General features: G+C 41.9%; 1 protein-coding gene across 2 annotated transcripts in view; it reads left to right on the forward strand.

Annotated features, from left to right (window-relative positions):
• The first annotated feature begins 6 nt into the window (after positions 1-6).
• Positions 7-13,771, forward strand: part of Dennd10 (DENN domain containing 10) — a 38,619-nt gene continuing 24,854 nt past the window's right edge. For both annotated transcript variants that reach the window (XM_048791290.1, XM_048791293.1), the window contains exon 1: positions 7-186. The gene's annotated coding sequence lies outside the window, so the exon portion shown is untranslated. The remainder of the gene's footprint in view (positions 187-13,771) is intronic.

Genomic DNA, 13,771 nt, shown 5'->3' on the forward strand with positions numbered 1-13,771 from the left:
GCCCCGGATGTAGGGGCGGGACTCCGCGCGCGCCACGCCCCTCCCTGCGCGCTGGCGTCACGCGCGCCGGCTGACGTGGCAGAGACTGTGGCGATTTCCGCGCGCGCTGGGATGGAGGCGCGCTTGGGTCGTTCGGGAAACGATTCCCAGACCTTCACTACTCGAGCGAGGGTCAGGGTGGGAAAGGTGAGTCTGGGTCCAGAGGCTCTGCAAGGACACAAGGCAGGCGCGTACACACGATTTCATTTCCAACACGATTTGTGCGGACTCATGCTAAGTTGCCATCAGGCCCCATCAGCGAGGCTAAGTGAAAATGCTGAGTTTATTTAAGGGGAATGTGTTGAGCAGCCTTCGTTAGCCCAGTGCTGCTCCCCACCGGGAAATAGCGGTGGCACGTCCTCAACGAACAAGCTTGCGGGGGGAGGGGGGGGCGGGCGCGGGCGCGGTGAAGAACAAACGAACAGTTATTTCGTAACTTGGTAAAAATAAAGTTGGTGTCACAAGGATTGCCTGGGAAATGGAGGCTCCCCGAGGTGGCGAGCAGGGGCAGAGCAACCTGTCATAGAGCAAAAGCCCTGGAGCAGAACAGGCTTGCATGTTTGAAAATACATGAGGGTCGTCGCTTTTACGTATGGGGCACGTCACAAACAAACGTGAGAGAAATGTGTGTTAGTGCGGGAAAAAAATATAATGCTCACAGATTAAACCAAATCAAATTCTCAAGCCCTTGGTATGAAACTAAGATGAATTCAGAAGGAAATGTAGAAAGCTGTGGAATAAACTTTGCAAGAGTATTGCACATTTTGTAATAATAGGCGGAATATGTGAATTAGTGAAGGGATCAATAAATGAGGAAAACAATGTACATAACAAGCATTTTTCATTCCTTCTCCTCAAAGAGGTGTTTTTATTATTATTTAACTAAATTTATTGCTATAAAGAAAGAAAATTTGGAAAATGCAATCCTGGACCAAAAACTAAATGCTTTTTTTTTTTTTTTAAAAAAAAAAAAAAAGGCTATTTTTAAATTAGTGTCAGAGGTATTCTTTCTCCAAAATGCTAAGATAATTGTATATGCATTAGCTTAGTTGGCCCCCAAAATAAGAGCCAGTCAGGGGTTATATAAAAGCCCCATAAGTACTAAGAAGCTATAGGAACTGTTTTATAGGCAAGATCAAGGGACTCGTTTGTGTATATTATAATTAAGTCAAAATTAAAGAGTCAAACATAAAAGCAAATAGTTCTTTCATGTGTTCTATGTAAAAAAAGAAAACCTGCTTAGTAGACCATAGAAAGATGCAAACTGAATAAAATAAAATGAAACCTGGCTTAAATATCAGAACATGCTTTCCAATATTCTTGACTTTCTATTATCATACCGCAAAGAAAATGGCAAACTGGACTCATTTATTATTATTTGGTAAACCTAGAAGCAAACAAACACTAAAAAGTTGAGGGGTAAAGTAAAATCCAATATTCCTACACATTGATTTTTTTTTAAGAGAGAGAGAGAGAGTTTATTAATATTTATTTTTTAGTTTTCGGCGTACATAACATCTTTGTATGTGGTGCTGAGGATTGAACCCGGGCCGCACGCATGCCAGGCGAGCGCGCTACCACTTGAGCCACATCCCCAGCCCCTACACATTGATTTTTTTAAGTATATGAAGCATTTGGTAATATAATAGATAATAATTCTGTAAGTGCAATAAATAAAATTATTTAGAATCTAAGGCTGGGCACAGTAGCTCTAGCCTCCAGCAGCTCAGGAGGCTGAAGTGGAGGATCACTTGAATCCAGCCTGGGCAACATACTGTATCTCAAATAGAAAAAGTATTTAGCACTGTTTTTATGAATGAGTAAAGGCATAATGTCAATTTTCAGGATATTACGTATTAGGGTCAACCAACAGTTCCAACTTATTTGGAACCATCCAAGAGCCATAATGTTGAATGCTATAGATTTAAAAAAAAAAAAAAAAAAGTGCAAGAGTTAATGATTCCCACCAAGGCAGTGGCACATGCCTGTAATCCCAGTAGCTTGGCTTGGAGACAGACTGGAGGTGAGTTAAAAGCCAGCCTCAGCAATTTAGCAAGGCCCTGTCTCAAAAAAAAAAAAAAAAGAATAAAAAGGTCTGGGGATGTGTCTTAGTAGTTAAGCACGGCTAGATTCAATCCCTATCAAAAAAAGAAGAGTTAGTGATTCCCTAGTTGACAATGGGGACACAATAAGAGTGAAGATGGGGTCTAATTTGACCAGGAGAAAACCATAATTACTTGCTGTTGCTCATTTAGTAGAAAACAGTCAAATTGAATATGATGGAAAATATTCTAAGCATGCTAAAAGGAAGTAGTCAGACTGAAGATTTTTATCCTAGTCAAGTTACTTTTGTAGTACATGTGATTGATAATTTCTCAATGTTTTAGGGGTTTAAAGAGGGTTTTTCCTTTTCTGTGGTTTGTTTGTTTGTGGTACTGGGGATTGAACTCAGGGTCTCACATACGGCTAGGTAAGCACTCTACCTTTGACCTATGTCCCAGCAATTTTTTATTTTTTATTTTGAGACAGGATTTCAAATTACCTTGCTGGCCTTGAAGTTGCCATGCTTCTATGCTCAGCCTCCCTAGTAGCTGGGATTACAGGCATGCACCATCATGCTGGGTTTATTTCAAGGTTTATGTTCCTGCATTAGTGGAGTAAAGATTCCCCAAAAACCAGTTGTTAGAGACATTATAAAGGCACTATTTTTGCAACATAATATCAAACAGGTTTAAAACAAGTATTATAAAATAAGTGTGGTTTTACACTCCTGTAATCCTAGCTCCCGGGGCGGCTGAGCCGAGATGATCGAAAGTTTGAGGCCAAGCCTCACCAATTTAGCAAGACCCTATCTCAAAAAGGGCTGGGAATGTAGCTCAGTGGTAAAGTGCTCCTAGGTTCAATCCCCAGTATCAAATATGTTCTGCAATTTACAGGGTAGTCATATTGATGAACATAACGAATTTCAGAGAGATAAGCTGTGACTCGCAGTAATACATTCATTTAACAAACCTTTATCAAGTGCATACCATGTACCAGGCATGGTAGTTACACCTGCCATGATACCTGATAAGTATGTGAGTGATAGAAGTGAACGTGACATACTAGCTTCCTGCCTTCCAGGAGTCTTAGGGAAAAGCCAGTCTTCAAACATTGCAGAAGCTCCATGAAGAGACACACCACTGTGATAAAGGCCCCATGCATCTCTTAGCCCTTCTCGCCACACTGTCTTTCAGTGTTCTAGACAGCTTCTCCTCCAACTTGATGTATGCCATCAATTCACTTGGAACATTCTTCACCATCACCTATTCTTTGCTCTTATATTGGGTTCCACTTAAATGTCAATTCACAGTTCTTCCTTGGCCCCCAGATTAGCTTAGATGCCAAGGCAATAAGCACCAATAACATCCTATCTTACCTCTGCTCATTCTAAGCTCAGAGTGAAAATAACCAAATTTGTAATTCTCACTACTAAATCTTCCATGCCTGACAGAACAATGAGCAGATATTCTATTCTAAAAAATATAGGAGAGAAAAATGAATGATTGCCCATACATTTATATAAGATAACTTCTCACTGTATCTGTGAGGAAGTAAGAACACGTTTGAAATCCAATGTGTCTTTCTAGTTCATAGAACATCTACCCAGCTACTGTGAGCTCCCAAGTATATACCAGAGCACCAGTACACAAATATTAATGAAGAAACAGTAATGTTCCTCACTCAAAGCTTCTAATTGCACTGGTTCTGAGTCTGGATACACCAAAGTCCATTTGTGATTTTCTGAGGACATCATTCAAGAATATCATGCTTTCCTACACCTAAGTATCCCTTCCCTTCCTCCCATCCCACTCACACTAACCTCACTGACTGCTGCCAATACTTCAAGCCTCAGCCCAAAAAAAAACCTTCCTCTGCAAAGCCTTTCAAACTGCAGGGCAACTTAGCTGCCCCTTTGCCTATGTTCTTCAATCACGCCACTATTTATTCCACCACTGGCCCCATCTGTGGGCACCCTGCCAACCCAGCAGCCTTCTCAAGGAGTGACTGAATCCCTATCTCAAACAACTGACTCCTAGAGACAAGATGAGGAATCAAGAAGCTCTTCCCCACGGGCTGGGGATGTGGCTCAAGCGGTAGCGCGCTCGCCTGGCATGCGTGCGGCCCGGGTTCGATCCTCAGCACCACATACAAACAAAGATGTTGTGTCCGCTGAAAACTAAAAAATAAATATTAAAAATTCTAAAAAAAAAAAAAAAAGAAGAAGCTCTTCCCACTAGCTAGCTCCAATCATTCTTTCTCTCCTCCCTTAAACTCTGACCTTTAAAGATCATACTGTGGTCAAGCTGGACCCCCTGCTACCCTTCTGAATCACTGCCTTTATAGGGTCTTCAGATCACAGACCACATCCTCCATTCCTTGACTCAGTTCTTGCTCCTGTCACTCTTGGCAACACTAATGTCATAATTATTGGTGATTTCCTTTTTATTTAGATGATCCAACATCCTGGCCACTTCACCTTCACAGTTGTGTCCTCTGCCTTATCTCAGCCACTTACACATGGGGTCATACCTAGAGTCTAGAACAGGAATTGTCAAACTCTGCAAAGGCCAGATAGCTTTGTGAGCCAGGAAGTAATGTCTAATGTCTTCAATTATTTGACCAGGTGCTCTTGCTGAAAGGATAACTGTCAGTGTGCCCCCCCTTACACTTTAAAATGTAGAGATCATTCTTAAATTGTGCAAAAAACAGCATCAGGCTAAATTTGGCCCACAGGCCATAGTTTGCTGACCCCTACACTAGACCTTGTCATGCCTACAATCTCAGTTCCCAAAATGTTGATTTCAAGCATCTCAGCTTCTGGCCACCAACTCCTATGTTTTTTATACCTGAACTCCAACAACCCTTCTGCTTCACAGGGACCTGTAATCTATTCATCAATTCTGTGTTCCTAACTGGGACAAAGTAATCCCAGCTACTTGGGAGGCTGAGGTAGGACGATTATGAGTTCAAGGCCAGCCTGGGCAACATTACAAGACCCTGTCTCAAAAAAGTAAAAGAAAAAATCTACATCTCCCATATTTCCTCCTTTCCTGACTTAGATTTGATTCCTTTCTTGCTCCTCTCTCCCTTTATTGTAATCACCTGGCAAACTTCCAACCCCAGTCAAATCCCACCTTTATCTATTTTTTCCTACATCCTATTTTGGCCAGAGAAAGACATACAACCTTGGTGGCATGTCCAACTTTGAATTAAGACTACAAGCCTCAAGGAGCACCTTGTTGGTGAAGGAGCTGTCAAACTATAGGGGTTCAACCTCTCCATTGCCTTGATGCACCCTTCAGTTGGCTTCCAGGATGACCCTTTTCTGATTTTGATTTTTTTTCCAATCTTTGCTGACAGCTGCTCACCTGTGTGTCCACCATGCTCTGAACTTTGAGGTTGAACTATTCCAGGGCTCAAGCCTCTGGACCCTGCCCTCCTCCAGCTACAGTTATCTCTCGGTTCTAGATCATGGCTTTCAAAATCAACTCTACACAAAAGTGCATTGCCAGCCTTGACCTCTCTCCTGAAAGCCAGACCTGTAACACCTGATGCCCATTTCACACAACGGCTAAGTACTGAACACACTGTATGCTCATAACCTGCTCCCAACCAGACTCCTGGTTTCCTGTCTCCAGTATTCTCCTGTCACCTTCTCCATCCAACAGACCCTATATCTATGACCTTCATGGCTACCACATGGTTGGAGTCATGCCAGGTGATTACTCCTTTTTATCTAAGATGAAATAGCTTGCTAACTTATTTGTTAACTTCTTAGCCCTCTTCTCTTTACTCTGCATATAGCAAATAGAAGAACTCTTTTCAAACAAAAATGAGATCAGAGTCCCCTGATCAAGACCCTATAGTTTGACAGCTCACTTGGTGAAAGTCCTCACAATGGCATGCACAGTCTGTCCCTACAGTGTCTCCCCTGTGATTTATTATTTTCCCACCACCACAAAGTCACCTTTTTAATGAGGTTTTCTCTCACCTCTTATTTATTTAGGTTCTAGGGATTGAACCCAGGGCCACTTTACCATCAAGCTACATCCCCAATCCCTGCCCCTTTTTTGCTTTTTATTTTATTTTGAGAGAGAGTCTCACTAAGTTTCCCGGCCTGGCCTGGAACTTGCAATCATCCTTCCTTAGCCTCCTGATTTGCGGGATTACAGGCATGCACCACCACACCAGTCTGGTTCCCACACCTCTTTAAATTATTAAAGTAGTAATAGCTTCCCTTTCTCCATACTTCCTAGCACTCTTTTTTAAATATTTACTATTTTTTTTGGTTGTAGTTGGACACAATACCTTTATTTTATTTACTTATTTTTATGTGGTGCTGAGGATCGAACCCAGTGCCTCACGTGTGCTAAGCGAGTGCTCTACCCCTAAGCCACAACCCCAGCCCCAAGAACCCTTTTTTAAAAAAATTTTTTTAGTTGAACATGGACACAATACCTTTCTTTTACTTATTTACCTAATTTATATGGTGCTGAGGATCGAACCCAGTACCTCATGTGTGCAAGGCAAGTGCTCTACCACTGAGCCACAACCCCAACATCCTTAACACCCTTTTTTTATTTTCCTTTATAGTACTTATCACCATCTGACCCCCAATATATTTTATTTATTGTCCATCCCTGTAGAATATATAAGCTTAATTAAGGCAAGGGGTTTTATGTCCATTTTGTTCTCTGGTGTTTTTGTAACACCTATAACAGTACCTGGCACATAATAAGCCTTCAGTAAATATTTGCTCCATAGATGATCTAGTTGATTAAAAGAAACCTCCTAAACCAGGCATGGTGTGCACTTTAATTCCAGCTATCTGGGATGCTGACCCTATAGGATCGCTTAAGCCCATGATTTGAAGACCAGCCTAGGCAACACAGCAAGACCCTGTCTCAAAACCAAAAAAAAAAAAAGCCTCCTATATTATGTTTGACAATTTGCATATTGATCTCCCTTGAAGGTGACAACTGGGACAGCTCATCATTGTGCACAGACGGTGCCTGGTACATGGTCAACACACAGAAGGTGTTTGTTCAGCGTGTGTTTCAGAGCCCCTTAATCATTCCAACTTCAAGATAACAAGGTCCAGGCTGTGTGCGCGTGGAGGACTGAGCTAGCTCGCGCAGTAAACACCTCTTTGCTGCTTACATCGATCTTGGTCTCTGGTGGTCTTTTAGGGGTCCCAAATTCAAGCATAACATATGGGGGCTCGTCTGGGATCCCCCTTATAAGCCTACCCAGACACCCCGATCAAGAGGTGATGAAAACCCGGCTGGTATACAAGTCTTTTAGGTAGAAGCTTTAAAAGAGCATTTATCAAGCTGGTGTTCTAAAGTTGTATGAAGCACCCATCCCCAGATGACAACCTGTTTTTCCCCAACCAGACTTCAAATGGAACTGACTTCTAAAAGGGAACTCCCCTACGTCGTTCCCCACCGTCGTTGAGCCCCCTCACGTTCAACACCCCATTTCAGCTCTGAAGCAGCCAGAATGAGCCATCGCCCTTTCTCCTTACAGCAATAAGGAGTTCCTAAAATTAGAGGGGGGGATGAAGCCAGAAATAGATAGATAGTGTAATTAGATAAATCGAGTCAGGTTGGATCTAAGAGGCCAATTTTGAGTGAGTTTGGGAAGTTGAAGACTGTCCCCTGAGGGTTACTGTTTACCAATTTGTAGAGCCTGCCCAAATAGACCCCAACTGAGGGAAACATGTTTGGTTCCAAAGTTTCCAGACAAAGGGCGGAATGAAAAACCAGCCTCTACTTCAGAGCAAAGCCTGTCCAAGAAAGGGGGCATGACCCTTGTCCTTGGAAAAACCCACAGAGCACTCCTAGGCACATACCCACCCTGCTGAGTTGTTTATCTACAAATAACAGAAGAGATCTGCTGCCTCAGGCGTCCCTGACTCAGTCAGGCTAGGTGAAGACCCATAGCAACCCCTAGCAACCACCAATCAGCATGAAACAGGGAAAATACCTGGGATGCCAGATGACCCTCCCAGTAGTTTATGGTGGTTGATAACATGTTGGGAAACCATGTAGTTCAGCAGGTACTCCCCTCATGGCTTAAACCAATCAGTTCAAACGAATCCCCTCTTGTACTAACCAATCACCCTTACCCAACTTGTTCCCACCAGTGAATGTGCAAATCATGTTTTAGAGTTGTTTTATGATTTTCTCGCGGTGTGTGATGATTTGCTAAGAGATGCTATGATGTATGTGAAGTCCCTGCCTTCCCCAAAGAGTGTATAAAACTGCTGCAAACCCTGAGCTTGGGGCCTCTCAGCGTCACCAGTTGCTGTGTGCGCCCAGAGGACTGAGCTAGCTCGCAATAAACACCTCTTTGCTGCTTACATCAAAAAAAAAAAAAAAAAAATGATAACAAGATCCAAAATCTTATAGCCTTGCATTCTTTCTTTTTTTTTTTTTTAATTTTTAGCTGTAGATGGACACCTTTATTTATTCATTTTTTATGTGGTGCTGAGGATCAAACCCAGTGCCTCACACATGCTAGGCCAGGGCTCTACCACCGAACCACAACCCCAGCCCTAGCTTTGCATTCTTAACCATGACAGTGTCCAGATGGGGTTGAAATCTTTTCAACAGGGATATATCAAGGGCAGAAGGGAGCATATTGTGCCTGGCAATTCTCATTGGATCTTTGAGTTCTGGAAATTTACAGCAGGAAAATTGGAATGCAAATTCAATTGAATGTATTTTTAGCAGAAACATATCCTGTCAGTGTTAGCTACTTATTGAGAGAAATGCATCTTACGCTCAGCTCAACATTCTGTAGGCCTTAGGAGAAGGCTGAGGGGAAAAAGGGGAACACGTTTATGAGAACTGGTACATGAGACTGCTCCCTAATTTGTTCATTGAGTAACACTTGTCACTGTTGACAAGCCACGAAGCCCAGCTTCTGCTTGGGGTTTTGGGAGGCCATGTCCAAAGCTATACTAACCAACTAAGCCACAAAAGTGGAGTGAGTAACACTGTGCATAGAGGTTCTCAGGGTGTGGTTTAAAAACAAGCTTCTCTGTTAAGTATGTTAAACATGATTACAAGGAAATGTGGAGACACAGGGCGTGAGCTTTCCTGTTGAGGAGGCAGAGATTAGATGATATTTGCATGGACCTTTTCCTTGTATTATCTTTTCACGGAGCAACTTTAAGTGGCATCTCCTCAGAGAACCCTTACCTAACAATCTGAATCTGAAGACCATGCTGTTGGAATTCCTGCAGAGCACTCACAGTTAACTGATAGTTTTCTTCATTTCCTTGATTACTGTTGTCTCATCACAGTAGACGGTAAGTTTTAAGGGGTCAAGTTTGGTTCACTTTTGTGTCTTGCCTGGTACAGAGCACTCACTCCATACATAATGTGATATATGAATAAACAAAAGGAGTGAAGATTGTAGCGGACAGAATTCTAAGATGTCTCCAACATTCCCATCCTCTGTTGTACAGGGGGGTTCCCATGCCCTACCTAATCCCTGGGGATTAGGTTATGTTTTATGTTATGGTTGACTTTAAGAAGGGGAAATTGGGGGCTGAGTTGTGTCTCAGTGGTAGAGCGCACACCTAGCATGTGCAAGGTGCTGGGTTCAATCCTCAGCACCACATAAAAGTAAATAAAAAATAAAGATATTATGTCCAACTACAACTAAAAAAGAAAAAAGAAGAAGAAGAAGAAGGGGAGATTACTTGAGCAGGCCTAACCAATCACAAGAGCTTTTAAATCTGGTCATCTGAGCTTGTGGAAGGAAGAGATGCCAAGCAGCAGCAATAGTACATGAAGGGAGCTCAGTGATAGGGAACTGCAGGTAATCTGGAAAGACTGAGGGTGACCAACAGCCTTCCAGAGAAACAAAGGTCTCCTTCCCACAACCACAAGGACCTGAATTCTGTCAATATTCTGAGCTTGGAACTCCTTCCTGGAGCTTCCAGGGAGGAATGCAGCCTAGCTTTCACCTCGATTCTAGCCTAGCAAGACCCTAAGCAGAAAATCCAGTCATGTTGTACTTGGACCACTGACCCACAGAACTGGGAACTCATGAGCAGGTATTGCTTTAAGCCTCTAGTTTGTTAATTTGTTATGTAGCAATAGAAAACAAATATAGAGAAACAGTTTTCTCAAATTAATTCTTAGAGAAACAGTGAAATGCTAATAGAATTTAAAATTCTAAAGCTACTTTGCTCAGGGATGTAGCACAGTGGCAGAGTACTTGTCTAGTATATATGAGGCTCTGGCTCCATCCCCAGCACTGCAAAAAGGAAAAAAAAAAAAAGTTTAGAGCTACCTTGCCTTGTGTGACATGAAAAAGAAGGCACCATTCAATGGAGGAAAAGGTCTAGACTGTGTAAGGCTACAAATTCAGACTGCTCAAGCAAAAACCTTACAGGGAAGCTGAGTTGAAGACATGTGATTGGGGTTTATATTGAATTCCACCTATGGAAAATGTGGGGGTCCCTTGTCCACGTGACCAGACAGGTTTGGGCATTTTCTAAATCTGCTCTAATACCAACAACTACTTACTCTTTTCTGTGGATCAAGGAGCCAGCAGGCTGTGCAGTATATTATTGACAAGGCAGATTTGGGACTGATGTCCTTAGGAAAGCCTGCTGGTGAGATAGGCTCTTGACTGGTGACTAGGAGCTTAGATTTCAGCAATGGTCCACCATTCCCAGAACCCACAAGAGTGTTGACTTTCCTAAACTATGTGTCTAAATTATGGGGTTCATGCTGAGAATCTGGAATTTAGGTAGGTGCTAGGCAGGGGGTTGCCTACATGACTGGTCCCCAATAAAATCTGGCTCTGAGTTCTAATGAGCTTCCCTGGTCAATGGCATTTAACAAGTATTGTCACAACTTGTTGCTGGCATCCTGTGGGACTCCACTGGGAGAGGACTCTTGAAGCATGGGCCTAATTTTCTCTGGGCATCAACCCTGTCACCTTTTCCCTTTGCTTTTGGAGATTGGGGGCTGGGGTTGTGGCTCAGTGGTGGAGCGCTGTAATAAATCATATCCATGAATACCATGAATACAGCTGCATGTTGAATCCTATGAGTCCTTTAAACAAATCATCTAATCTGGGGTGGTCTCTCCTTATCTACAAATGTTGCATAAAGATTTTTCCTGATTCGAGCCTTTATTAGGGAAGCACAGAGAAGAGTATGATTATTCCCACTTAATCACTGAGAAAACAAGCACAGAACATCATCATGAGTGAGGTTTCGCAGCTAAGATGGAATTTGAACTCAGTCTATTCCCATGCCCCGGTCTGTGACAGCACAGAGATCAGTCTTAAAGCTAAGGTTGGATGGGAATGCCTCCCTTCTCCCTCTCTCCACCTACTCCTTTCTCCTTAACTATGGCGAACCTGTCTGGCAGGTCTGACAATACAAACTGATGAAATAGTTTCCAGTCATCCCCTTCCTATAAACAATGTCTCCACAGCTGGCCTTCATTATCCTCCCCCTCCTTGCACCTACCACCATCTCCCTCAAATCCTTTGTTTCCTTCTCATTCTCCCTCATTTATTTTCTGAATTCTTCTTATGTGCCAGAGACAAAGTTAGCACCTATAGGCCTTGGCCACATGGGCCTGCTCCCTAACTTATTCATTGAGGAACTATTTGAGTGCCTACCCTGGGGCAAGGACAAGGAGCAAGGAGAGGCAATAAATCCAACACTTCTATTCCATTTCAATCCTGAGACTCTTTACCTTTTTCTCTCACATTTGGATGTCTAGTTCTGAATTTCCAAAAGCAATAAAACTGGCCATGACTTCCCTCTCCCCTTCTGTTTTTCAGCCTGATTAGGAGAAAATTTCAGACAAGAAATCTGCTTTGATCACCTCTGTATCCATCTCCCTAGCCTTTAGCTATGTCACAGACTGTTTTATGAATGTTTGCACAGTGCACATCATGCAAGGGAAATAGTTATACTAACCCTGTATTCTTGCAAATTTAGTGAAAAATTATTCCCCAAGCCCAAATACCACACAAAATTATTTTGAGATAAATGTGTCTCTGTGAGATTCAGTCAATGACCTTGATAATGTGAAAAGAATAGTAGATCTGGGGTATATGGATTTAACGTATTCTCTCATATTTTTTATTTGCCTTATTTCATTGAATCTAGAAATGCCATTAGTGGTGAAGCATAATTATTGTACATACCACTAAGGGGAAAAAATACCTGCTACCAATTGTAATTATAAAATGCATTGCAGTTTTTGAGAATATTTAATTTGAACTACTGAAAACAAATACTGTATTTTGAAATTTTGAATTATAAATAAAAGGGGGAAGGAAAAATTGACAAAGTTTTGCCCAACTCAAGAAAACACTCGAGGCTGGGGATGTAGCTCAGTGCTCACCTAGCATGCATGGGGCACTGGGTTCGATCCTCAGCACCACATAAAAATAAAATAGAGATACCGTGTCCACCTAAAGCTAAAAATAAATAAATAAATATTTAAAAAAGAAAACACTCAGACGGGGATGTAGCTTAGTGATAGCTCACATGCCTTAGCACATTAGAGGTCCTAAGTTTTATGCCTAGAAAACTGAAAAGAAAGAAAAGATAAAAGGAGGGAAGGAAGGGAGGGAGGAAGAAAGGAAAGAAGAAAGAAAGAAAATGCTATTAGCAAATGAGTTTTTTCCAAAGTTTTTCTATGGTATTTTTATAGGCATGCAGTCCAAATAGTGTATTTTATATATATATATATTAAATATAAACTTTAAATATTTGTAAATATTTATATTTGAATTCTTATTATACAGTTCATATATGAATATAATCTCATTTTAAAAGGTTGGAAAACTATGGGGGTGCACACCCCAAACTTTACTTCACACGATTTCCCCACATGCTTCCTCTGAGGAAGTTTGGCGTACGGGTACCTCATCCTACAAATAACCAGATCAGCTTAGGGTTTTGCTTATACATAGGCTTATACTAAGTTAGTAAATACATGTCTGTTACTGGACTACAGTCTAGGCTGCTGGCCATTTGAAAGCCAATATTTGGGAGACAAGAGTTTGAAGAAATTAGGCTTATTCGAGGACCAGCATCTTGAGAGATGGAGGGGCTGTCACCCTCAAAGCTTCATCTTGGAGGACTCAGGAGCACATGGGGCTTTCATGGGGAGGATAAGGAAAAGATGGACAGGAAGGTCCATCTGAGGGGGGTCTTCATCATCCCAGACATGCATCTCTTTTTTTCTTCTTTGGCATATCACTATGAAACTTGATCTCCAGAGGCTTCTGTAGTCATTTTAAGGGAAACATATTACTTCCATGCAAGTTAAATCTCACAGCAGTTTACATACTTTGTGTTAGTTTATGCACTGGGTTAAAAGAACAAGTTATCTGAAGGTCAGCAGATATCCTGGGCTCTGTAAATGTAAAGAAAGATAACTTAGCAACTAATACCTTGACCTTTTTAGGTGGGGCTTCTCTCTAGAATTAGGAATGCTGGGTAAGAAGGAAAGAGGTATATTTGCCAAAGTTAGGGAGGGGAAGAACCCTGCAGAAAGGCAAAGGGAAGGGAAGGGAAGCAAAGGACAACTCCCAAAGTGTCAGTCACTGTTACGGGCTCCTACATAGTTTCATAGCATTCTACAGTATGAAATGGAGCCTCTTTTTTTTTTTTTTTTTTTTTTTTTTTTTTTTT

This window comes from Marmota marmota, unplaced genomic scaffold (genome assembly GCF_001458135.2).
Source record: "Marmota marmota marmota unplaced genomic scaffold, marMar, whole genome shotgun sequence".
NCBI classification, from domain to species: Eukaryota; Metazoa; Chordata; class Mammalia; order Rodentia; family Sciuridae; genus Marmota; species Marmota marmota.